Genomic DNA, 23,256 nt, shown 5'->3' on the forward strand with positions numbered 1-23,256 from the left:
AATTTACAAATTGTGATGTCATTATCAGACTTAACTCACAAGAGACTTTCATCCTTGGTCTATAAAAAAGGCAGTCCTCTGTTATAAAGCTTGAAACAATTGTAAGTGGCTGATATGCAAATATGGAAATACAGAAAAACTGTCAATTCAATGCTAGGATAACATAAGGGGAGATGCTCCAACTGAAATTGGTCCTAGGCATTTAGGTTTCTAGTATCTATCTTCTCCTTTAAAAAATAGGTTACTTTTTATATATTATCATTGGGTTTGGACAAATATTCTACATAATACCTATTGCATCCCTGAGCTTATTAGAAACTTGAAATAATATATATAAAGTATTGAATTTCTTTTCTTTGCATTTAAAAGATGAGCGCACTTCAGTGGATGCCATTGCTCAGTTGAGGGTTCCATGGTGTAATTGTTAGCACCCTGGACTTTGAATCTAGTAATCTGAGTTCATATCTCGTGAGAGCTAACATTGTTTATTTTCCTTTTGTTCAAAGCTCCATTTTCATTCAATGTATGAGTATTGCAAATCTTCATTTAAAATTCATATAAATTCCATCATCTTCAGTGGTGTCCTTTGTTTAAACTCATTTTTAAACTTATCAAATCAGAAGTATGTCAAATATTTGGAAATAAGAAAAGATGCAATAAGAATGCAGAGATCCATTACTTGTGCTCTGGTCTTTAGAAATTCTCCATTTTTTTTTTACTTCAGTGTGCACTAATGAGAGAGGAGCACATATCTTCTTCTTCTAGTAACACCTAGTGCCCTCTATGTTTGAGCAGCAATATAATAACTGATTAATTTGCCCTTGCATATCTTAGTTATGCCATATTGCTTGATTTGAGACAAAAGTCATTGAGCCATGTAGAGAAAAATCTTCATCAGCCAAAGGATGACACTCCCACTGGCTTCTGATATGTATTTGAAGAGATTTTGTGATATATGTGTCTATGATGTTTTCAAGTGTTCATGCACTCCACCGATGAGCTTATTCCATTCTTGTCCATCAAGAAAAGCAAATGGCCCATACGGGGATCGAACCCGTGACCTTGGCGGTATTAGCACCACGCTCTAACCAACTGAGCTAACCGGCCACAGAAATTACTGCAAGCAAACACAAAACTGGCAAATGTACCTCAAAGCACAGATCATATTTTGTTTTTATAGCATTTCATTTTCAAAAAAAAAAGCTTAAGCCATAGAGTCACTTGAAGCATGGGTATCATAAAAATGCTCCAGTTTCTTTCCACATTACAAAATAAAAATAAATATTAGATAGGATAATAACAAAGATTAAGGCATCTAGTAATAGTATAAAAATAGACAATTTCGACAAGGAGTATATGCAAATCTAAGCAAAATCAATCTAAAAAATCTAATACACAATTTGTAATTGTAAATTTACAGATTGTTGAAAAAGATAATCCCAGGATGTAATCCATTATGTATTAAATTTAGTATGTTTTACCAAGTTGTGTATGAATAACTTTTAACACAAAAAAATATATATTGGGGAAGTAGCTTAATGTGCCCATTGGAAATAAAGAATGCTAGCCCATTTTGGAATGCAAAGCTTAAGAAAATACAAACTTCAATCCATAGGAAAGCACTTTTTATTCAGTCTACACTCTGTAATCATACTATAGCTTAATTTACAAATTGTGATGTCATTATCAGACTTAACTCACAAGAGACTTTCATCCTTGGTCTATAAAAAAGGCAGTCCTCTGTTATAAAGCTTGAAACAATTTTAAGTGGCTGATATGCAAATATGGAAATACAGAAAAACTGTCAATTCAATGCTAGGATAACATAAGGGGTGATGCTCCAACTGAAATTGGTCCTAGGCATTTAGGTTTCTAGTATCTATCTTCTCCTTTAAAAAATAGGTTACTTTTTATATATTATCATTGGGTTTGGACAAATATTCTACATAATACCTATTGCATCCCTGAGCTTATTAGAAACTTGAAATAATATATATAAAGTATTGAATTTCTTTTCTTTGCATTTAAAAGATGAGCGCACTTCAGTAGATGCCATTGCTCAGGTGAGGGTTCCATGGTGTAATTGTTAGCACCCTGGACTTTGAATCTAGTCATCTGAGTTCATATCTCGTGGGAGCTAACATTGTTTATTTTCCTTTTGTTCAAAGCTCCATTTTCATTCAATGAATGAGTATTGCAAATCTTCATTTAAAATTCATATAAATTCCATCATCTTCAGTGGTGTCCTTTGTTTAAACTCATTTTTAAACTTATCAAATCAGAAGTATGTCAAATATTTGGAAATAAGAAAAGATGCAATAAGAATGCAGAGATCCATTACTTGTGCTCTGGTCTTTAGAAATTCTCCATTTTTTTTTACTTCAGTGTGCACTAATGAGAGGGGAGCACATATCTTCTTCTTCTTCTAGTAACACCTAGTGCCCTCTATGTTTGAGCAGCAATATAATAACTGATTAATTTGCCCTTGCATATCTTAGTTATGCCATATTGCTTGATTTGAGACAAAAGTCACTGAGCCATGTAGAGAAAAATCTTCATCAGCCAAAGGATGACACTCCCACTGGCTTCTGATATGTATTTGAAGAGATTTTGTGATATATGTGTCTATGATGTTTTCAAGTATTCATGCACTCCACCGATGAGCTTATTCCATTCTTGTCCATCAAGAAAAGCAAAAGGCCCATACGGGGATCGAACCCGTGACCTTGGCGTTATTAGCACCACGCTCTAACCAACTGAGCTAACAGGCCACAGATATTACGGCCAGCAGACACAAAACTGGCAAATGTACCTCAAAGCACAGATCATATTTTGTTTTTATAGCATTTCATTTTTAAAAAAAAAGCTTAAGCCATAGAGTCACTTGAAGCATGGGTATCATAAAAATGCTCCAGTTTCTTTCCACATTACAAAATAAAAATAAATATTAGATAGGATAATAACAAAGATTAAGGCATCTACTAATAGTATAAAAATAGACAATTTAGACAAGGAGTATATGCAAATCTAAGCAAAATCAATCTAAAAAATCTAATACACAATTTTTAATTGTAAATTTACAGATTGTTGAAAAAGATAATCCCAGGATGTAATCCATTATGTATTAAATTTAGTATGTTTTACAAAGTTGTGTATGAATAACTTTTAACACAAAAAAATATATATTGGGGAAGTAGCTTAATGTGCCCATTGGAAATAAAGAATGCTAGCCCATTTTGGAATGCAAAGCTTAAGAAAATACAAACTTCAATCCATAGGAAAGCACTTTTTATTCAGTCTACACTCTGTAATCATACTATAGCTTAATTTACAAATTGTGATGTCATTATCAGACTTAACTCACAAGAGACTTTCATCCTTGGTCTATAAAAAAGGCAGTCCTCTGTTATAAAGCTTGAAACAATTGTAAGTGGCTGATATGCAAATATGGAAATACAGAAAAACTGTCAATTCAATGCTAGGATAACATAAGGGGAGATGCTCCAACTGAAATTGGTCCTAGGCATTTAGGTTTCTAGTATCTATCTTCTCCTTTAAAAAATAGGTTACTTTTTATATATTATCATTGGGTTTGGACAAATATTCTACATAATACCTATTGCATCCCTGAGCTTATTAGAAACTTGAAATAATATATATAAAGTATTGAATTTCTTTTCTTTGCATTTAAAAGATGAGCGCACTTCAGTGGATGCCATTGCTCAGTTGAGGGTTCCATGGTGTAATTGTTAGCACCCTGGACTTTGAATCTAGTAATCTGAGTTCATATCTCGTGAGAGCTAACATTGTTTATTTTCCTTTTGTTCAAAGCTCCATTTTCATTCAATGTATGAGTATTGCAAATCTTCATTTAAAATTCATATAAATTCCATCATCTTCAGTGGTGTCCTTTGTTTAAACTCATTTTTAAACTTATCAAATCAGAAGTATGTCAAATATTTGGAAATAAGAAAAGATGCAATAAGAATGCAGAGATCCATTACTTGTGCTCTGGTCTTTAGAAATTCTCCATTTTTTTTTTACTTCAGTGTGCACTAATGAGAGAGGAGCACATATCTTCTTCTTCTAGTAACACCTAGTGCCCTCTATGTTTGAGCAGCAATATAATAACTGATTAATTTGCCCTTGCATATCTTAGTTATGCCATATTGCTTGATTTGAGACAAAAGTCATTGAGCCATGTAGAGAAAAATCTTCATCAGCCAAAGGATGACACTCCCACTGGCTTCTGATATGTATTTGAAGAGATTTTGTGATATATGTGTCTATGATGTTTTCAAGTGTTCATGCACTCCACCGATGAGCTTATTCCATTCTTGTCCATCAAGAAAAGCAAATGGCCCATACGGGGATCGAACCCGTGACCTTGGCGGTATTAGCACCACGCTCTAACCAACTGAGCTAACCGGCCACAGAAATTACTGCAAGCAAACACAAAACTGGCAAATGTACCTCAAAGCACAGATCATATTTTGTTTTTATAGCATTTCATTTTCAAAAAAAAAAGCTTAAGCCATAGAGTCACTTGAAGCATGGGTATCATAAAAATGCTCCAGTTTCTTTCCACATTACAAAATAAAAATAAATATTAGATAGGATAATAACAAAGATTAAGGCATCTAGTAATAGTATAAAAATAGACAATTTCGACAAGGAGTATATGCAAATCTAAGCAAAATCAATCTAAAAAATCTAATACACAATTTTTAATTGTAAATTTACAGATTGTTGAAAAAGATAATCCCAGGATGTAATCCATTATGTATTAAATTTAGTATGTTTTACCAAGTTGTGTATGAATAACTTTTAACACAAAAAAATATATATTGGGGAAGTAGCTTAATGTGCCCATTGGAAATAAAGAATGCTAGCCCATTTTGGAATGCAAAGCTTAAGAAAATACAAACTTCAATCCATAGGAAAGCACTTTTTATTCAGTCTACACTCTGTAATCATACTATAGCTTAATTTACAAATTGTGATGTCATTATCAGACTTAACTCACAAGAGACTTTCATCCTTGGTCTATAAAAAAGGCAGTCCTCTGTTATAAAGCTTGAAACAATTTTAAGTGGCTGATATGCAAATATGGAAATACAGAAAAACTGTCAATTCAATGCTAGGATAACATAAGGGGTGATGCTCCAACTGAAATTGGTCCTAGGCATTTAGGTTTCTAGTATCTATCTTCTCCTTTAAAAAATAGGTTACTTTTTATATATTATCATTGGGTTTGGACAAATATTCTACATAATACCTATTGCATCCCTGAGCTTATTAGAAACTTGAAATAATATATATAAAGTATTGAATTTCTTTTCTTTGCATTTAAAAGATGAGCGCACTTCAGTAGATGCCATTGCTCAGGTGAGGGTTCCATGGTGTAATTGTTAGCACCCTGGACTTTGAATCTAGTCATCTGAGTTCATATCTCGTGGGAGCTAACATTGTTTATTTTCCTTTTGTTCAAAGCTCCATTTTCATTCAATGAATGAGTATTGCAAATCTTCATTTAAAATTCATATAAATTCCATCATCTTCAGTGGTGTCCTTTGTTTAAACTCATTTTTAAACTTATCAAATCAGAAGTATGTCAAATATTTGGAAATAAGAAAATATGCAATAAGAATGCAGAGATTCATTACTTGTGCTCTGGTCTTTAGAAATTCTCCATTTTTTTTACTTCAGTGTGCACTAATGAGAGGGGAGCACATATCTTCTTCTTCTTCTATTAACACCTAGTGCCCTCTATGTTTGAACAGCAATATAATAACTGATTAATTTGCCCTTGCATATCTTAGTTATGCCATATTGCTTGATTTGAGACAAAAGTCACTGAGCCATGTAGAGAAAAATCTTCATCAGCCAAAGGATGACACTCCCACTGGCTTCTGATATGTATTTGAAGAGATTTTGTGATATATGTGTCTATGATGTTTTCAAGTATTCATGCACTCCACCGATGAGCTTATTCCATTCTTGTCCATCAAGAAAAGCAAATGGCCCATACGGGGATCGAACCCATGACCTTGGCGTTATTAGCACCACGCTCTAACCAACTGAGCTAACTGGCCACAGATACTATTGCAAGCAAACACAAAACTGGCAAATGTACCTCAAAGCACAGATCATATTTTGTTTTTATAGCATTTCATTTTTCAAAAAAAAGCTTAAGCCATAGAGTCACTCGAAGCATGGGTATCATAAAAATGCTCCAGTTTCTTTCCACATTACAAAATAAAAATAAATATTAGATAGGATAATAACAAAGATTAAGGCATCTACTAATAGTATAAAAATAGACAATTTAGACAAGGAGTATATGCAAATCTAAGCAAAATCAATCTAAAAAATCTAATACACAATTTTTAATTGTAAATTTACAGATTGTTGAAAAAGATAATCCCAGGATGTAATCCATTATGTATTAAATTTAGTATGTTTTACCAAGTTGTGTATGAATAACTTTTAACACAAAAAAATATATATTGGGGAAGTAGCTTAATGTGCCCATTGGAAATAAAGAATGCTAGCCCATTTTGGAATGCAAAGCTTAAGAAAATACAAACTTCAATCCATAGGAAAGCACTTTTTGTTCAGTCTACACTCTGTAATCATACTATAGCTTAATTTACAAATTGTGATGTCATTATCAGACTTAACTCACAAGAGACTTTCATCCTTGGTCTATAAAAAAGGCAGTCCTCTGTTATAAAGCTTGAAACAATTTTAAGTGGCTGATATGCAAATATGGAAATACAGAAAAACTGTCAATTCAATGCTAGGATAACATAAGGGGTGATGCTCCAACTGAAATTGGTCCTAGGCATTTAGGTTTCTAGTATCTATCTTCTCCTTTAAAAAATAGGTTACTTTTTATATATTATCATTGGGTTTGGACAAATATACTACATAATACCTATTGCATCCCTGAGCTTATTAGAAACTTGAAATAATATATATAAAGTATTGAATTTCTTTTCTTTGCATTTAAAAGATGAGCGCACTTCAGTAGATGCCATTGCTCAGGTGAGGGTTCCATGGTGTAATTGTTAGCACCCTGGACTTTGAATCTAGTAATCTGAGTTCATATCTCGTGGGAGCTAACATTGTTTATTTTCCTTTTGTTCAAAGCTCCATTTTCATTCAATGTATGAGTATTGCAAATCTTCATTTAAAATTCATTTAAATTCCATCATCTTCAGTGGTGTCCTTTGTTTAAACTCATTTTTAAACTTATCAAATCAGAAGTATGTCAAATATTTGGAAATAAGAAAAGATGCAATAAGAATGCAGAGATCCATTACTTGTGCTCTGGTCTTTAGAAATTCTCCATTTTTTTTTACTTCAGTGTGCACTAATGAGAGGGGAGCACATATCTTCTTCTTCTTCTAGTAACACCTAGTGCCCTCTATGTTTGAGCAGCAATATAATAACTGATTAATTTGCCCTTGCATATCTTAGTTATGCCATATTGCTTGATTTGAGACAAAAGTCACTGAGCCATGTAGAGAAAAATCTTCATCAGCCAAAGGATGACACTCCCACTGGCTTCTGATATGTATTTGAAGAGATTTTGTGATATATGTGTCTATGATGTTTTCAAGTATTCATGCACTCCACCGATGAGCTTATTCCATTCTTGTCCATCAAGAAAAGCAAAAGGCCCATACGGGGATCGAACCCGTGACCTTAGCGTTATTAGCACCACGCTCTAACCAACTGAGCTAACAGGCCACAGATATTACGGCCAGCAGACACAAAACTGGCAAATGTACCTCAAAGCACAGATCATATTTTGTTTTTATAGCATTTCATTTTTAAAAAAAAAGCTTAAGCCATAGAGTCACTTGAAGCATGGGTATCATAAAAATGCTCCAGTTTCTTTCCACATTACAAAATAAAAATAAATATTAGATAGGATAATAACAAAGATTAAGGCATCTACTAATAGTATAAAAATAGACAATTTAGACAAGGAGTATATGCAAATCTAAGCAAAATCAATCTAAAAAATCTAATACACAATTTTTAATTGTAAATTTACAGATTGTTGAAAAAGATAATCCCAGGATGTAATCCATTATGTATTAAATTTAGTATGTTTTACAAAGTTGTGTATGGATAACTTTTAACACAAAAAAATATATATTGGGGAAGTAGCTTAATGTGCCCATTGGAAATAAAGAATGCTAGCCCATTTTGGAATGCAAAGCTTAAGAAAATACAAACTTCAATCCATAGGAAAGCACTTTTTATTCAGTCTACACTCTGTAATCATACTATAGCTTAATTTACAAATTGTGATGTCATTATCAGACTTAACTCACAAGAGACTTTCATCCTTGGTCTATAAAAAAGGCAGTCCTCTGTTATAAAGCTTGAAACAATTGTAAGTGGCTGATATGCAAATATGGAAATACAGAAAAACTGTCAATTCAATGCTAGGATAACATAAGGGGAGATGCTCCAACTGAAATTGGTCCTAGGCATTTAGGTTTCTAGTATCTATCTTCTCCTTTAAAAAATAGGTTACTTTTTATATATTATCATTGGGTTTGGACAAATATTCTACATAATACCTATTGCATCCCTGAGCTTATTAGAAACTTGAAATAATATATATAAAGTATTGAATTTCTTTTCTTTGCATTTAAAAGATGAGCGCACTTCAGTGGATGCCATTGCTCAGTTGAGGGTTCCATGGTGTAATTGTTAGCACCCTGGACTTTGAATCTAGTAATCTGAGTTCATATCTCGTGAGAGCTAACATTGTTTATTTTCCTTTTGTTCAAAGCTCCATTTTCATTCAATGTATGAGTATTGCAAATCTTCATTTAAAATTCATATAAATTCTATCATCTTCAGTGGTGTCCTTTGTTTAAACTCATTTTTAAACTTATCAAATCAGAAGTATGTCAAATATTTGGAAATAAGAAAAGATGCAATAAGAATGCAGAGATCCATTACTTGTGCTCTGGTCTTTAGAAATTCTCCATTTTTTTTTTTACTTCAGTGTGCACTAATGAGAGAGGAGCACATATCTTCTTCTTCTAGTAACACCTAGTGCCCTCTATGTTTGAGCAGCAATATAATAACTGATTAATTTGCCCTTGCATATCTTAGTTATGCCATATTGCTTGATTTGAGACAAAAGTCATTGAGCCATGTAGAGAAAAATCTTCATCAGCCAAAGGATGACACTCCCACTGGCTTCTGATATGTATTTGAAGAGATTTTGTGATATATGTGTCTATGATGTTTTCAAGTGTTCATGCACTCCACCGATGAGCTTATTCCATTCTTGTCCATCAAGAAAAGCAAATGGCCCATACGGGGATCGAACCCGTGACCTTGGCGTTATTAGCACCACGCTCTAACCAACTGAGCTAACCGGCCACAGAAATTACTGCAAGCAAACACAAAACTGGCAAATGTACCTCAAAGCACAGATCATATTTTGTTTTTATAGCATTTCATTTTTCAAAAAAAAAGCTTAAGCCATAGAGTCACTTGAAGCATGGGTATCATAAAAATGCTCCAGTTTCTTTCCACATTACAAAATAAAAATAAATATTAGATAGGATAATAACAAAGATTAAGGCATCTAGTAATAGTATAAAAATAGACAATTTCGACAAGGAGTATATGCAAATCTAAGCAAAATCAATCTAAAAAATCTAATACACAATTTTTAATTGTAAATTTACAGATTGTTGAAAAAGATAATCCCAGGATGTAATCCATTATGTATTAAATTTAGTATGTTTTACCAAGTTGTGTATGAATAACTTTTAACACAAAAAAATATATATTGGGGAAGTAGCTTAATGTGCCCATTGGAAATAAAGAATGCTAGCCCATTTTGGAATGCAAAGCTTAAGAAAATACAAACTTCAATCCATAGGAAAGCACTTTTTATTCAGTCTACACTCTGTAATCATACTATAGCTTAATTTACAAATTGTGATGTCATTATCAGACTTAACTCACAAGAGACTTTCATCCTTGGTCTATAAAAAAGGCAGTCCTCTGTTATAAAGCTTGAAACAATTTTAAGTGGCTGATATGCAAATATGGAAATACAGAAAAACTGTCAATTCAATGCTAGGATAACATAAGGGGTGATGCTCCAACTGAAATTGGTCCTAGGCATTTAGGTTTCTAGTATCTATCTTCTCCTTTAAAAAATAGGTTACTTTTTATATATTATCATTGGGTTTGGACAAATATTCTACATAATACCTATTGCATCCCTGAGCTTATTAGAAACTTGAAATAATATATATAAAGTATTGAATTTCTTTTCTTTGCATTTAAAAGATGAGCGCACTTCAGTAGATGCCATTGCTCAGGTGAGGGTTCCATGGTGTAATTGTTAGCACCCTGGACTTTGAATCTAGTCATCTGAGTTCATATCTCGTGGGAGCTAACATTGTTTATTTTCCTTTTGTTCAAAGCTCCATTTTCATTCAATGAATGAGTATTGCAAATCTTCATTTAAAATTCATATAAATTCCATCATCTTCAGTGGTGTCCTTTGTTTAAACTCATTTTTAAACTTATCAAATCAGAAGTATGTCAAATATTTGGAAATAAGAAAATATGCAATAAGAATGCAGAGATTCATTACTTGTGCTCTGGTCTTTAGAAATTCTCCATTTTTTTTACTTCAGTGTGCACTAATGAGAGGGGAGCACATATCTTCTTCTTCTTCTATTAACACCTAGTGCCCTCTATGTTTGAACAGCAATATAATAACTGATTAATTTGCCCTTGCATATCTTAGTTATGCCATATTGCTTGATTTGAGACAAAAGTCACTGAGCCATGTAGAGAAAAATCTTCATCAGCCAAAGGATGACACTCCCACTGGCTTCTGATATGTATTTGAAGAGATTTTGTGATATATGTGTCTATGATGTTTTCAAGTATTCATGCACTCCACCGATGAGCTTATTCCATTCTTGTCCATCAAGAAAAGCAAATGGCCCATACGGGGATCGAACCCGTGACCTTGGCGTTATTAGCACCACGCTCTAACCAACTGAGCTAACTGGCCACAGATACTATTGCAAGCAAACACAAAACTGGCAAATGTACCTCAAAGCACAGATCATATTTTGTTTTTATAGCATTTCATTTTTCAAAAAAAAGCTTAAGCCATAGAGTCACTCGAAGCATGGGTATCATAAAAATGCTCCAGTTTCTTTCCACATTACAAAATAAAAATAAATATTAGATAGGATAATAACAAAGATTAAGGCATCTACTAATAGTATAAAAATAGACAATTTAGACAAGGAGTATATGCAAATCTAAGCAAAATCAATCTAAAAAATCTAATACACAATTTTTAATTGTAAATTTACAGATTGTTGAAAAAGATAATCCCAGGATGTAATCCATTATGTATTAAATTTAGTATGTTTTACCAAGTTGTGTATGAATAACTTTTAACACAAAAAAATATATATTGGGGAAGTAGCTTAATGTGCCCATTGGAAATAAAGAATGCTAGCCCATTTTGGAATGCAAAGCTTAAGAAAATACAAACTTCAATCCATAGGAAAGCACTTTTTGTTCAGTCTACACTCTGTAATCATACTATAGCTTAATTTACAAATTGTGATGTCATTATCAGACTTAACTCACAAGAGACTTTCATCCTTGGTCTATAAAAAAGGCAGTCCTCTGTTATAAAGCTTGAAACAATTGTAAGTGGCTGATATGCAAATATGGAAATACAGAAAAACTGTCAATTCAATGCTAGGATAACATAAGGGGTGATGCTCCAACTGAAATTGGTCCTAGGCATTTAGGTTTCTAGTATCTATCTTCTCCTTTAAAAAATAGGTTACTTTTTATATATTATCATTGGGTTTGGACAAATATACTACATAATACCTATTGCATCCCTGAGCTTATTAGAAACTTGAAATAATATATATAAAGTATTGAATTTCTTTTCTTTGCATTTAAAAGATGAGCGCACTTCAGTAGATGCCATTGCTCAGGTGAGGGTTCCATGGTGTAATTGTTAGCACCCTGGACTTTGAATCTAGTAATCTGAGTTCATATCTCGTGGGAGCTAACATTGTTTATTTTCCTTTTGTTCAAAGCTCCATTTTCATTCAATGTATGAGTATTGCAAATCTTCATTTAAAATTCATTTAAATTCCATCATCTTCAGTGGTGTCCTTTGTTTAAACTCATTTTTAAACTTATCAAATCAGAAGTATGTCAAATATTTGGAAATAAGAAAAGATGCAATAAGAATGCAGAGATCCATTACTTGTGCTCTGGTCTTTAGAAATTCTCCATTTTTTTTTACTTCAGTGTGCACTAATGAGAGGGGAGCACATATCTTCTTCTTCTTCTAGTAACACCTAGTGCCCTCTATGTTTGAGCAGCAATATAATAACTGATTAATTTGCCCTTGCATATCTTAGTTATGCCATATTGCTTGATTTGAGACAAAAGTCACTGAGCCATGTAGAGAAAAATCTTCATCAGCCAAAGGATGACACTCCCACTGGCTTCTGATATGTATTTGAAGAGATTTTGTGATATATGTGTCTATGATGTTTTCAAGTATTCATGCACTCCACCGATGAGCTTATTCCATTCTTGTCCATCAAGAAAAGCAAAAGGCCCATACGGGGATCGAACCCGTGACCTTAGCGTTATTAGCACCACGCTCTAACCAACTGAGCTAACAGGCCACAGATATTACGGCCAGCAGACACAAAACTGGCAAATGTACCTCAAAGCACAGATCATATTTTGTTTTTATAGCATTTCATTTTTAAAAAAAAAGCTTAAGCCATAGAGTCACTTGAAGCATGGGTATCATAAAAATGCTCCAGTTTCTTTCCACATTACAAAATAAAAATAAATATTAGATAGGATAATAACAAAGATTAAGGCATCTACTAATAGTATAAAAATAGACAATTTAGACAAGGAGTATATGCAAATCTAAGCAAAATCAATCTAAAAAATCTAATACACAATTTTTAATTGTAAATTTACAGATTGTTGAAAAAGATAATCCCAGGATGTAATCCATTATGTATTAAATTTAGTATGTTTTACAAAGTTGTGTATGAATAACTTTTAACACAAAAAAATATATATTGGGGAAGTAGCTTAATGTGCCCATTGGAAATAAAGAATGCTAGCCCATTTTGGAATGCAAAGCTTAAGAAAATACAAACTTCAATCCATAGGAAAGCACTTTTTATTCAGTCTACACTCTGTAATCATACTATAGCTTAATTTACAAATTGTGATGTCATTATCAGACTTAACTCACAAGAGACTTTCATCCTTGGTCTATAAAAAAGGCAGTCCTCTGTTATAAAGCTTGAAACAATTGTAAGTGGCTGATATGCAAATATGGAAATACAGAAAAACTGTCAATTCAATGCTAGGATAACATAAGGGGAGATGCTCCAACTGAAATTGGTCCTAGGCATTTAGGTTTCTAGTATCTATCTTCTCCTTTAAAAAATAGGTTACTTTTTATATATTATCATTGGGTTTGGACAAATATTCTACATAATACCTATTGCATCCCTGAGCTTATTAGAAACTTGAAATAATATATATAAAGTATTGAATTTCTTTTCTTTGCATTTAAAAGATGAGCGCACTTCAGTGGATGCCATTGCTCAGTTGAGGGTTCCATGGTGTAATTGTTAGCACCCTGGACTTTGAATCTAGTAATCTGAGTTCATATCTCGTGAGAGCTAACATTGTTTATTTTCCTTTTGTTCAAAGCTCCATTTTCATTCAATGTATGAGTATTGCAAATCTTCATTTAAAATTCATATAAATTCCATCATCTTCAGTGGTGTCCTTTGTTTAAACTCATTTTTAAACTTATCAAATCAGAAGTATGTCAAATATTTGGAAATAAGAAAAGATGCAATAAGAATGCAGAGATCCATTACTTGTGCTCTGGTCTTTAGAAATTCTCCATTTTTTTTTTACTTCAGTGTGCACTAATGAGAGAGGAGCACATATCTTCTTCTTCTAGTAACACCTAGTGCCCTCTATGTTTGAGCAGCAATATAATAACTGATTAATTTGCCCTTGCATATCTTAGTTATGCCATATTGCTTGATTTGAGACAAAAGTCATTGAGCCATGTAGAGAAAAATCTTCATCAGCCAAAGGATGACACTCCCACTGGCTTCTGATATGTATTTGAAGAGATTTTGTGATATATGTGTCTATGATGTTTTCAAGTGTTCATGCACTCCACCGATGAGCTTATTCCATTCTTGTCCATCAAGAAAAGCAAATGGCCCATACGGGGATCGAACCCGTGACCTTGGCGTTATTAGCACCACGCTCTAACCAACTGAGCTAACCGGCCACAGAAATTACTGCAAGCAAACACAAAACTGGCAAATGTACCTCAAAGCACAGATCATATTTTGTTTTTATAGCATTTCATTTTCAAAAAAAAAAGCTTAAGCCATAGAGTCACTTGAAGCATGGGTATCATAAAAATGCTCCAGTTTCTTTCCACATTACAAAATAAAAATAAATATTAGATAGGATAATAACAAAGATTAAGGCATCTAGTAATAGTATAAAAATAGACAATTTAGACAAGGAGTATATGCAAATCTAAGCAAAATCAATCTAAAAAATCTAATACACAATTTTTAATTGTAAATTTACAGATTGTTGAAAAAGATAATCCCAGGATGTAATCCATTATGTATTAAATTTAGTATGTTTTACCAAGTTGTGTATGAATAACTTTTAACACAAAAAAATATATATTGGGGAAGTAGCTTAATGTGCCCATTGGAAATAAAGAATGCTAGCCCATTTTGGAATGCAAAGCTTAAGAAAATACAAACTTCAATCCATAGGAAAGCACTTTTTGTTCAGTCTACACTCTGTAATCATACTATAGCTTAATTTACAAATTGTGATGTCATTATCAGACTTAACTCACAAGAGACTTTCATCCTTGGTCTATAAAAAAGGCAGTCCTCTGTTATAAAGCTTGAAACAATTGTAAGTGGCTGATATGCAAATATGGAAATACAGAAAAACTGTCAATTCAATGCTAGGATAACATAAGGGGTGATGCTCCAACTGAAATTGGTCCTAGGCATTTAGGTTTCTAGTATCTATCTTCTCCTTTAAAAAATAGGTTACTTTTTATATATTATCATTGGGTTTGGACAAATATACTACATAATACCTATTGCATCCCTGAGCTTATTAGAAACTTGAAATAATATATATAAAGTATTGAATTTCTTTTCTTTGCATTTAAAAGATGAGCGCACTTCAGTAGATGCCATTGCTCAGGTGAGGGTTCCATGGTGTAATTGTTAGCACCCTGGACTTTGAATCTAGTAATCTGAGTTCATATCTCGTGAGAGCTAACATTGTTTATTTTCCTTTTGTTCAAAGCTCCATTTTCATTCAATGTATGAGTATTGCAAATCTTCATTTAAAATTCATTTAAATTCCATCATCTTCAGTGGTGTCCTTTGTTTAAACTCATTTTTAAACTTATCAAATCAGAAGTATGTCAAATATTTGGAAATAAGAAAAGATGCAATAAGAATGCAGAGATCCATTACTTGTGCTCTGGTCTTTAGAAATTCTCCATTTTTTTTTACTTCAGTGTGCACTAATGAGAGGGGAGCACATATCTTCTTCTTCTTCTAGTAACACCTAGTGCCCTCTATGTTTGAGCAGCAATATAATAACTGATTAATTTGCCCTTGCATATCTTAGTTATGCCATATTGCTTGATTTGAGACAAAAGTCACTGAGCCATGTAGAGAAAAATCTTCATCAGCCAAAGGATGACACTCCCACTGGCTTCTGATATGTATTTGAAGAGATTTTGTGATATATGTGTCTATGATGTTTTCAAGTATTCATGCACTCCACCGATGAGCTTATTCCATTCTTGTCCATCAAGAAAAGCAAAAGGCCCATACGGGGATCGAACCCGTGACCTTGGCGTTATTAGCACCACGCTCTAACCAACTGAGCTAACAGGCCACAGATATTACGGCCAGCAGACACAAAACTGGCAAATGTACCTCAAAGCACAGATCATATTTTGTTTTTATAGCATTTCATTTTTAAAAAAAAAGCTTAAGCCATAGAGTCACTTGAAGCATGGGTATCATAAAAATGCTCCAGTTTCTTTCCACATTACAAAATAAAAATAAATATTAGATAGGATAATAACAAAGATTAAGGCATCTAGTAATAGTATAAAAATAGACAATTTCGACAAGGAGTATATGCAAATCTAAGCAAAATCAATCTAAAAAATCTAATACACAATTTTTAATTGTAAATTTACAGATTGTTGAAAAAGATAATCCCAGGATGTAATCCATTATGTATTAAATTTAGTATGTTTTACCAAGTTGTGTATGAATAACTTTTAACACAAAAAAATATATATTGGGGAAGTAGCTTAATGTGCCCATTGGAAATAAAGAATGCTAGCCCATTTTGGAATGCAAAGCTTAAGAAAATACAAACTTCAATCCATAGGAAAGCACTTTTTATTCAGTCTACACTCTGTAATCATACTATAGCTTAATTTACAAATTGTGATGTCATTATCAGACTTAACTCACAAGAGACTTTCATCCTTGGTCTATAAAAAAGGCAGTCCTCTGTTATAAAGCTTGAAACAATTTTAAGTGGCTGATATGCAAATATGGAAATACAGAAAAACTGTCAATTCAATGCTAGGATAACATAAGGGGTGATGCTCCAACTGAAATTGGTCCTAGGCATTTAGGTTTCTAGTATCTATCTTCTCCTTTAAAAAATAGGTTACTTTTTATATATTATCATTGGGTTTGGACAAATATTCTACATAATACCTATTGCATCCCTGAGCTTATTAGAAACTTGAAATAATATATATAAAGTATTGAATTTCTTTTCTTTGCATTTAAAAGATGAGCGCACTTCAGTAGATGCCATTGCTCAGGTGAGGGTTCCATGGTGTAATTGTTAGCACCCTGGACTTTGAATCTAGTCATCTGAGTTCATATCTCGTGGGAGCTAACATTGTTTATTTTCCTTTTGTTCAAAGCTCCATTTTCATTCAATGAATGAGTATTGCAAATCTTCATTTAAAATTCATATAAATTCCATCATCTTCAGTGGTGTCCTTTGTTTAAACTCATTTTTAAACTTATCAAATCAGAAGTATGTCAAATATTTGGAAATAAGAAAATATGCAATAAGAATGCAGAGATTCATTACTTGTGCTCTGGTCTTTAGAAATTCTCCATTTTTTTTACTTCAGTGTGCACTAATGAGAGGGGAGCACATATCTTCTTCTTCTTCTATTAACACCTAGTGCCCTCTATGTTTGAACAGCAATATAATAACTGATTAATTTGCCCTTGCATATCTTAGTTATGCCATATTGCTTGATTTGAGACAAAAGTCACTGAGCCATGTAGAGAAAAATCTTCATCAGCCAAAGGATGACACTCCCACTGGCTTCTGATATGTATTTGAAGAGATTTTGTGATATATGTGTCTATGATGTTTTCAAGTATTCATGCACTCCACCGATGAGCTTATTCCATTCTTGTCCATCAAGAAAAGCAAATGGCCCATACGGGGATCGAACCCGTGACCTTGGCGTTATTAGCACCACGCTCTAACCAACTGAGCTAACTGGCCACAGATACTATTGCAAGCAAACACAAAACTGGCAAATGTACCTCAAAGCACAGATCATATTTTGTTTTTATAGCATTTCATTTTTCAAAAAAAAGCTTAAGCCATAGAGTCACTCGAAGCATGGGTATCATAAAAATGCTCCAGTTTCTTTCCACATTACAAAATAAAAATAAATATTAGATAGGATAATAACAAAGATTAAGGCATCTACTAATAGTATAAAAATAGACAATTTAGACAAGGAGTATATGCAAATCTAAGCAAAATCAATCTAAAAAATCTAATACACAATTTTTAATTGTAAATTTACAGATTGTTGAAAAAGATAATCCCAGGATGTAATCCATTATGTATTAAATTTAGTATGTTTTACCAAGTTGTGTATGAATAACTTTTAACACAAAAAAATATATATTGGGGAAGTAGCTTAATGTGCCCATTGGAAATAAAGAATGCTAGCCCATTTTGGAATGCAAAGCTTAAGAAAATACAAACTTCAATCCATAGGAAAGCACTTTTTGTTCAGTCTACACTCTGTAATCATACTATAGCTTAATTTACAAATTGTGATGTCATTATCAGACTTAACTCACAAGAGACTTTCATCCTTGGTCTATAAAAAAGGCAGTCCTCTGTTATAAAGCTTGAAACAATTGTAAGTGGCTGATATGCAAATATGGAAATACAGAAAAACTGTCAATTCAATGCTAGGATAACATAAGGGGTGATGCTCCAACTGAAATTGGTCCTAGGCATTTAGGTTTCTAGTATCTATCTTCTCCTTTAAAAAATAGGTTACTTTTTATATATTATCATTGGGTTTGGACAAATATACTACATAATACCTATTGCATCCCTGAGCTTATTAGAAACTTGAAATAATATATATAAAGTATTGAATTTCTTTTCTTTGCATTTAAAAGATGAGCGCACTTCAGTAGATGCCATTGCTCAGGTGAGGGTTCCATGGTGTAATTGTTAGCACCCTGGACTTTGAATCTAGTAATCTGAGTTCATATCTCGTGGGAGCTAACATTGTTTATTTTCCTTTTGTTCAAAGCTCCATTTTCATTCAATGTATGAGTATTGCAAATCTTCATTTAAAATTCATTTAAATTCCATCATCTTCAGTGGTGTCCTTTGTTTAAACTCATTTTTAAACTTATCAAATCAGAAGTATGTCAAATATTTGGAAATAAGAAAAGATGCAATAAGAATGCAGAGATCCATTACTTGTGCTCTGGTCTTTAGAAATTCTCCATTTTTTTTTACTTCAGTGTGCACTAATGAGAGGGGAGCACATATCTTCTTCTTCTTCTAGTAACACCTAGTGCCCTCTATGTTTGAGCAGCAATATAATAACTGATTAATTTGCCCTTGCATATCTTAGTTATGCCATATTGCTTGATTTGAGACAAAAGTCACTGAGCCATGTAGAGAAAAATCTTCATCAGCCAAAGGATGACACTCCCACTGGCTTCTGATATGTATTTGAAGAGATTTTGTGATATATGTGTCTATGATGTTTTCAAGTATTCATGCACTCCACCGATGAGCTTATTCCATTCTTGTCCATCAAGAAAAGCAAAAGGCCCATACGGGGATCGAACCCGTGACCTTAGCGTTATTAGCACCACGCTCTAACCAACTGAGCTAACAGGCCACAGATATTACGGCCAGCAGACACAAAACTGGCAAATGTACCTCAAAGCACAGATCATATTTTGTTTTTATAGCATTTCATTTTTAAAAAAAAAGCTTAAGCCATAGAGTCACTTGAAGCATGGGTATCATAAAAATGCTCCAGTTTCTTTCCACATTACAAAATAAAAATAAATATTAGATAGGATAATAACAAAGATTAAGGCATCTACTAATAGTATAAAAATAGACAATTTAGACAAGGAGTATATGCAAATCTAAGCAAAATCAATCTAAAAAATCTAATACACAATTTTTAATTGTAAATTTACAGATTGTTGAAAAAGATAATCCCAGGATGTAATCCATTATGTATTAAATTTAGTATGTTTTACAAAGTTGTGTATGAATAACTTTTAACACAAAAAAATATATATTGGGGAAGTAGCTTAATGTGCCCATTGGAAATAAAGAATGCTAGCCCATTTTGGAATGCAAAGCTTAAGAAAATACAAACTTCAATCCATAGGAAAGCACTTTTTATTCAGTCTACACTCTGTAATCATACTATAGCTTAATTTACAAATTGTGATGTCATTATCAGACTTAACTCACAAGAGACTTTCATCCTTGGTCTATAAAAAAGGCAGTCCTCTGTTATAAAGCTTGAAACAATTGTAAGTGGCTGATATGCAAATATGGAAATACAGAAAAACTGTCAATTCAATGCTAGGATAACATAAGGGGAGATGCTCCAACTGAAATTGGTCCTAGGCATTTAGGTTTCTAGTATCTATCTTCTCCTTTAAAAAATAGGTTACTTTTTATATATTATCATTGGGTTTGGACAAATATTCTACATAATACCTATTGCATCCCTGAGCTTATTAGAAACTTGAAATAATATATATAAAGTATTGAATTTCTTTTCTTTGCATTTAAAAGATGAGCGCACTTCAGTGGATGCCATTGCTCAGTTGAGGGTTCCATGGTGTAATTGTTAGCACCCTGGACTTTGAATCTAGTAATCTGAGTTCATATCTCGTGAGAGCTAACATTGTTTATTTTCCTTTTGTTCAAAGCTCCATTTTCATTCAATGTATGAGTATTGCAAATCTTCATTTAAAATTCATATAAATTCCATCATCTTCAGTGGTGTCCTTTGTTTAAACTCATTTTTAAACTTATCAAATCAGAAGTATGTCAAATATTTGGAAATAAGAAAAGATGCAATAAGAATGCAGAGATCCATTACTTGTGCTCTGGTCTTTAGAAATTCTCCATTTTTTTTTTACTTCAGTGTGCACTAATGAGAGAGGAGCACATATCTTCTTCTTCTAGTAACACCTAGTGCCCTCTATGTTTGAGCAGCAATATAATAACTGATTAATTTGCCCTTGCATATCTTAGTTATGCCATATTGCTTGATTTGAGACAAAAGTCATTGAGCCATGTAGAGAAAAATCTTCATCAGCCAAAGGATGACACTCCCACTGGCTTCTGATATGTATTTGAAGAGATTTTGTGATATATGTGTCTATGATGTTTTCAAGTGTTCATGCACTCCACCGATGAGCTTATTCCATTCTTGTCCATCAAGAAAAGCAAATGGCCCATACGGGGATCGAACCCGTGACCTTGGCGGTATTAGCACCACGCTCTAACCAACTGAGCTAACCGGCCACAGAAATTACTGCAAGCAAACACAAAACTGGCAAATGTACCTCAAAGCACAGATCATATTTTGTTTTTATAGCATTTCATTTTCAAAAAAAAAAGCTTAAGCCATAGAGTCACTTGAAGCATGGGTATCATAAAAATGCTCCAGTTTCTTTCCACATTACAAAATAAAAATAAATATTAGATAGGATAATAACAAAGATTAAGGCATCTAGTAATAGTATAAAAATAGACAATTTCGACAAGGAGTATATGCAAATCTAAGCAAAATCAATCTAAAAAATCTAATACACAATTTTTAATTGTAAATTTACAGATTGTTGAAAAAGATAATCCCAGGATGTAATCCATTATGTATTAAATTTAGTATGTTTTACCAAGTTGTGTATGAATAACTTTTAACACAAAAAAATATATATTGGGGAAGTAGCTTAATGTGCCCATTGGAAATAAAGAATGCTAGCCCATTTTGGAATGCAAAGCTTAAGAAAATACAAACTTCAATCCATAGGAAAGCACTTTTTATTCAGTCTACACTCTGTAATCATACTATAGCTTAATTTACAAATTGTGATGTCATTATCAGACTTAACTCACAAGAGACTTTCATCCTTGGTCTATAAAAAAGGCAGTCCTCTGTTATAAAGCTTGAAACAATTTTAAGTGGCTGATATGCAAATATGGAAATACAGAAAAACTGTCAATTCAATGCTAGGATAACATAAGGGGTGATGCTCCAACTGAAATTGGTCCTAGGCATTTAGGTTTCTAGTATCTATCTTCTCCTTTAAAAAATAGGTTACTTTTTATATATTATCATTGGGTTTGGACAAATATTCTACATAATACCTATTGCATCCCTGAGCTTATTAGAAACTTGAAATAATATATATAAAGTATTGAATTTCTTTTCTTTGCATTTAAAAGATGAGCGCACTTCAGTAGATGCCATTGCTCAGGTGAGGGTTCCATGGTGTAATTGTTAGCACCCTGGACTTTGAATCTAGTCATCTGAGTTCATATCTCGTGGGAGCTAACATTGTTTATTTTCCTTTTGTTCAAAGCTCCATTTTCATTCAATGAATGAGTATTGCAAATCTTCATTTAAAATTCATATAAATTCCATCATCTTCAGTGGTGTCCTTTGTTTAAACTCATTTTTAAACTTATCAAATCAGAAGTATGTCAAATATTTGGAAATAAGAAAATATGCAATAAGAATGCAGAGATTCATTACTTGTGCTCTGGTCTTTAGAAATTCTCCATTTTTTTTACTTCAGTGTGCACTAATGAGAGGGGAGCACATATCTTCTTCTTCTTCTATTAACACCTAGTGCCCTCTATGTTTGAACAGCAATATAATAACTGATTAATTTGCCCTTGCATATCTTAGTTATGCCATATTGCTTGATTTGAGACAAAAGTCACTGAGCCATGTAGAGAAAAATCTTCATCAGCCAAAGGATGACACTCCCACTGGCTTCTGATATGTATTTGAAGAGATTTTGTGATATATGTGTCTATGATGTTTTCAAGTATTCATGCACTCCACCGATGAGCTTATTCCATTCTTGTCCATCAAGAAAAGCAAATGGCCCATACGGGGATCGAACCCATGACCTTGGCGTTATTAGCACCACGCTCTAACCAACTGAGCTAACTGGCCACAGATACTATTGCAAGCAAACACAAAACTGGCAAATGTACCTCAAAGCACAGATCATATTTTGTTTTTATAGCATTTCATTTTTCAAAAAAAAGCTTAAGCCATAGAGTCACTCGAAGCATGGGTATCATAAAAATGCTCCAGTTTCTTTCCACATTACAAAATAAAAATAAATATTAGATAGGATAATAACAAAGATTAAGGCATCTACTAATAGTATAAAAATAGACAATTTAGACAAGGAGTATATGCAAATCTAAGCAAAATCAATCTAAAAAATCTAATACACAATTTTTAATTGTAAATTTACAGATTGTTGAAAAAGATAATCCCAGGATGTAATCCATTATGTATTAAATTTAGTATGTTTTACCAAGTTGTGTATGAATAACTTTTAACACAAAAAAATATATATTGGGGAAGTAGCTTAATGTGCCCATTGGAAATAAAGAATGCTAGCCCATTTTGGAATGCAAAGCTTAAGAAAATACAAACTTCAATCCATAGGAAAGCACTTTTTGTTCAGTCTACACTCT

The 23,256-nt window shown here is 32.9% G+C and overlaps 14 non-coding genes across 14 annotated transcripts; all 14 read right to left on the reverse strand.

Annotated features, from left to right (window-relative positions):
- Window positions 1–1,033: 1,033 nt before the first annotated feature.
- Window positions 1,034–1,107, reverse strand: TRNAI-AAU (transfer RNA isoleucine (anticodon AAU)). Its single transcript has one exon. It is a non-coding gene; the product is annotated as a tRNA-Ile (tRNA).
- A 1,590-nt stretch (window positions 1,108–2,697) lies between these two features.
- Window positions 2,698–2,771, reverse strand: TRNAI-AAU (transfer RNA isoleucine (anticodon AAU)). The gene has a single exon. It is a non-coding gene; the product is annotated as a tRNA-Ile (tRNA).
- Window positions 2,772–4,358: 1,587 nt separating this feature from the next.
- TRNAI-AAU (transfer RNA isoleucine (anticodon AAU)) lies at window positions 4,359–4,432 on the reverse strand. The gene has a single exon. It is a non-coding gene; the product is annotated as a tRNA-Ile (tRNA).
- A 1,589-nt stretch (window positions 4,433–6,021) lies between these two features.
- Window positions 6,022–6,095, reverse strand: TRNAI-AAU (transfer RNA isoleucine (anticodon AAU)). Its single transcript has one exon. It is a non-coding gene; the product is annotated as a tRNA-Ile (tRNA).
- Window positions 6,096–7,684: 1,589 nt separating this feature from the next.
- TRNAI-AAU (transfer RNA isoleucine (anticodon AAU)) lies at window positions 7,685–7,758 on the reverse strand. Its single transcript has one exon. It is a non-coding gene; the product is annotated as a tRNA-Ile (tRNA).
- Window positions 7,759–9,346: 1,588 nt separating this feature from the next.
- TRNAI-AAU (transfer RNA isoleucine (anticodon AAU)) lies at window positions 9,347–9,420 on the reverse strand. The gene has a single exon. It is a non-coding gene; the product is annotated as a tRNA-Ile (tRNA).
- Window positions 9,421–11,009: 1,589 nt separating this feature from the next.
- Window positions 11,010–11,083, reverse strand: TRNAI-AAU (transfer RNA isoleucine (anticodon AAU)). Its single transcript has one exon. It is a non-coding gene; the product is annotated as a tRNA-Ile (tRNA).
- A 1,589-nt stretch (window positions 11,084–12,672) lies between these two features.
- Window positions 12,673–12,746, reverse strand: TRNAI-AAU (transfer RNA isoleucine (anticodon AAU)). Its single transcript has one exon. It is a non-coding gene; the product is annotated as a tRNA-Ile (tRNA).
- A 1,587-nt stretch (window positions 12,747–14,333) lies between these two features.
- On the reverse strand, window positions 14,334–14,407 carry TRNAI-AAU (transfer RNA isoleucine (anticodon AAU)). The gene has a single exon. It is a non-coding gene; the product is annotated as a tRNA-Ile (tRNA).
- A 1,590-nt stretch (window positions 14,408–15,997) lies between these two features.
- TRNAI-AAU (transfer RNA isoleucine (anticodon AAU)) lies at window positions 15,998–16,071 on the reverse strand. The gene has a single exon. It is a non-coding gene; the product is annotated as a tRNA-Ile (tRNA).
- A 1,588-nt stretch (window positions 16,072–17,659) lies between these two features.
- On the reverse strand, window positions 17,660–17,733 carry TRNAI-AAU (transfer RNA isoleucine (anticodon AAU)). The gene has a single exon. It is a non-coding gene; the product is annotated as a tRNA-Ile (tRNA).
- Window positions 17,734–19,322: 1,589 nt separating this feature from the next.
- Window positions 19,323–19,396, reverse strand: TRNAI-AAU (transfer RNA isoleucine (anticodon AAU)). The gene has a single exon. It is a non-coding gene; the product is annotated as a tRNA-Ile (tRNA).
- A 1,587-nt stretch (window positions 19,397–20,983) lies between these two features.
- On the reverse strand, window positions 20,984–21,057 carry TRNAI-AAU (transfer RNA isoleucine (anticodon AAU)). Its single transcript has one exon. It is a non-coding gene; the product is annotated as a tRNA-Ile (tRNA).
- A 1,589-nt stretch (window positions 21,058–22,646) lies between these two features.
- TRNAI-AAU (transfer RNA isoleucine (anticodon AAU)) lies at window positions 22,647–22,720 on the reverse strand. The gene has a single exon. It is a non-coding gene; the product is annotated as a tRNA-Ile (tRNA).
- Between the last annotated feature and the right edge of the window lie 536 nt (window positions 22,721–23,256).

The sequence above is a fragment of the Pseudophryne corroboree genome, chromosome 11 (assembly GCF_028390025.1).
Source record: "Pseudophryne corroboree isolate aPseCor3 chromosome 11, aPseCor3.hap2, whole genome shotgun sequence".
Classification (NCBI taxonomy): domain Eukaryota; kingdom Metazoa; phylum Chordata; class Amphibia; order Anura; family Myobatrachidae; genus Pseudophryne; species Pseudophryne corroboree.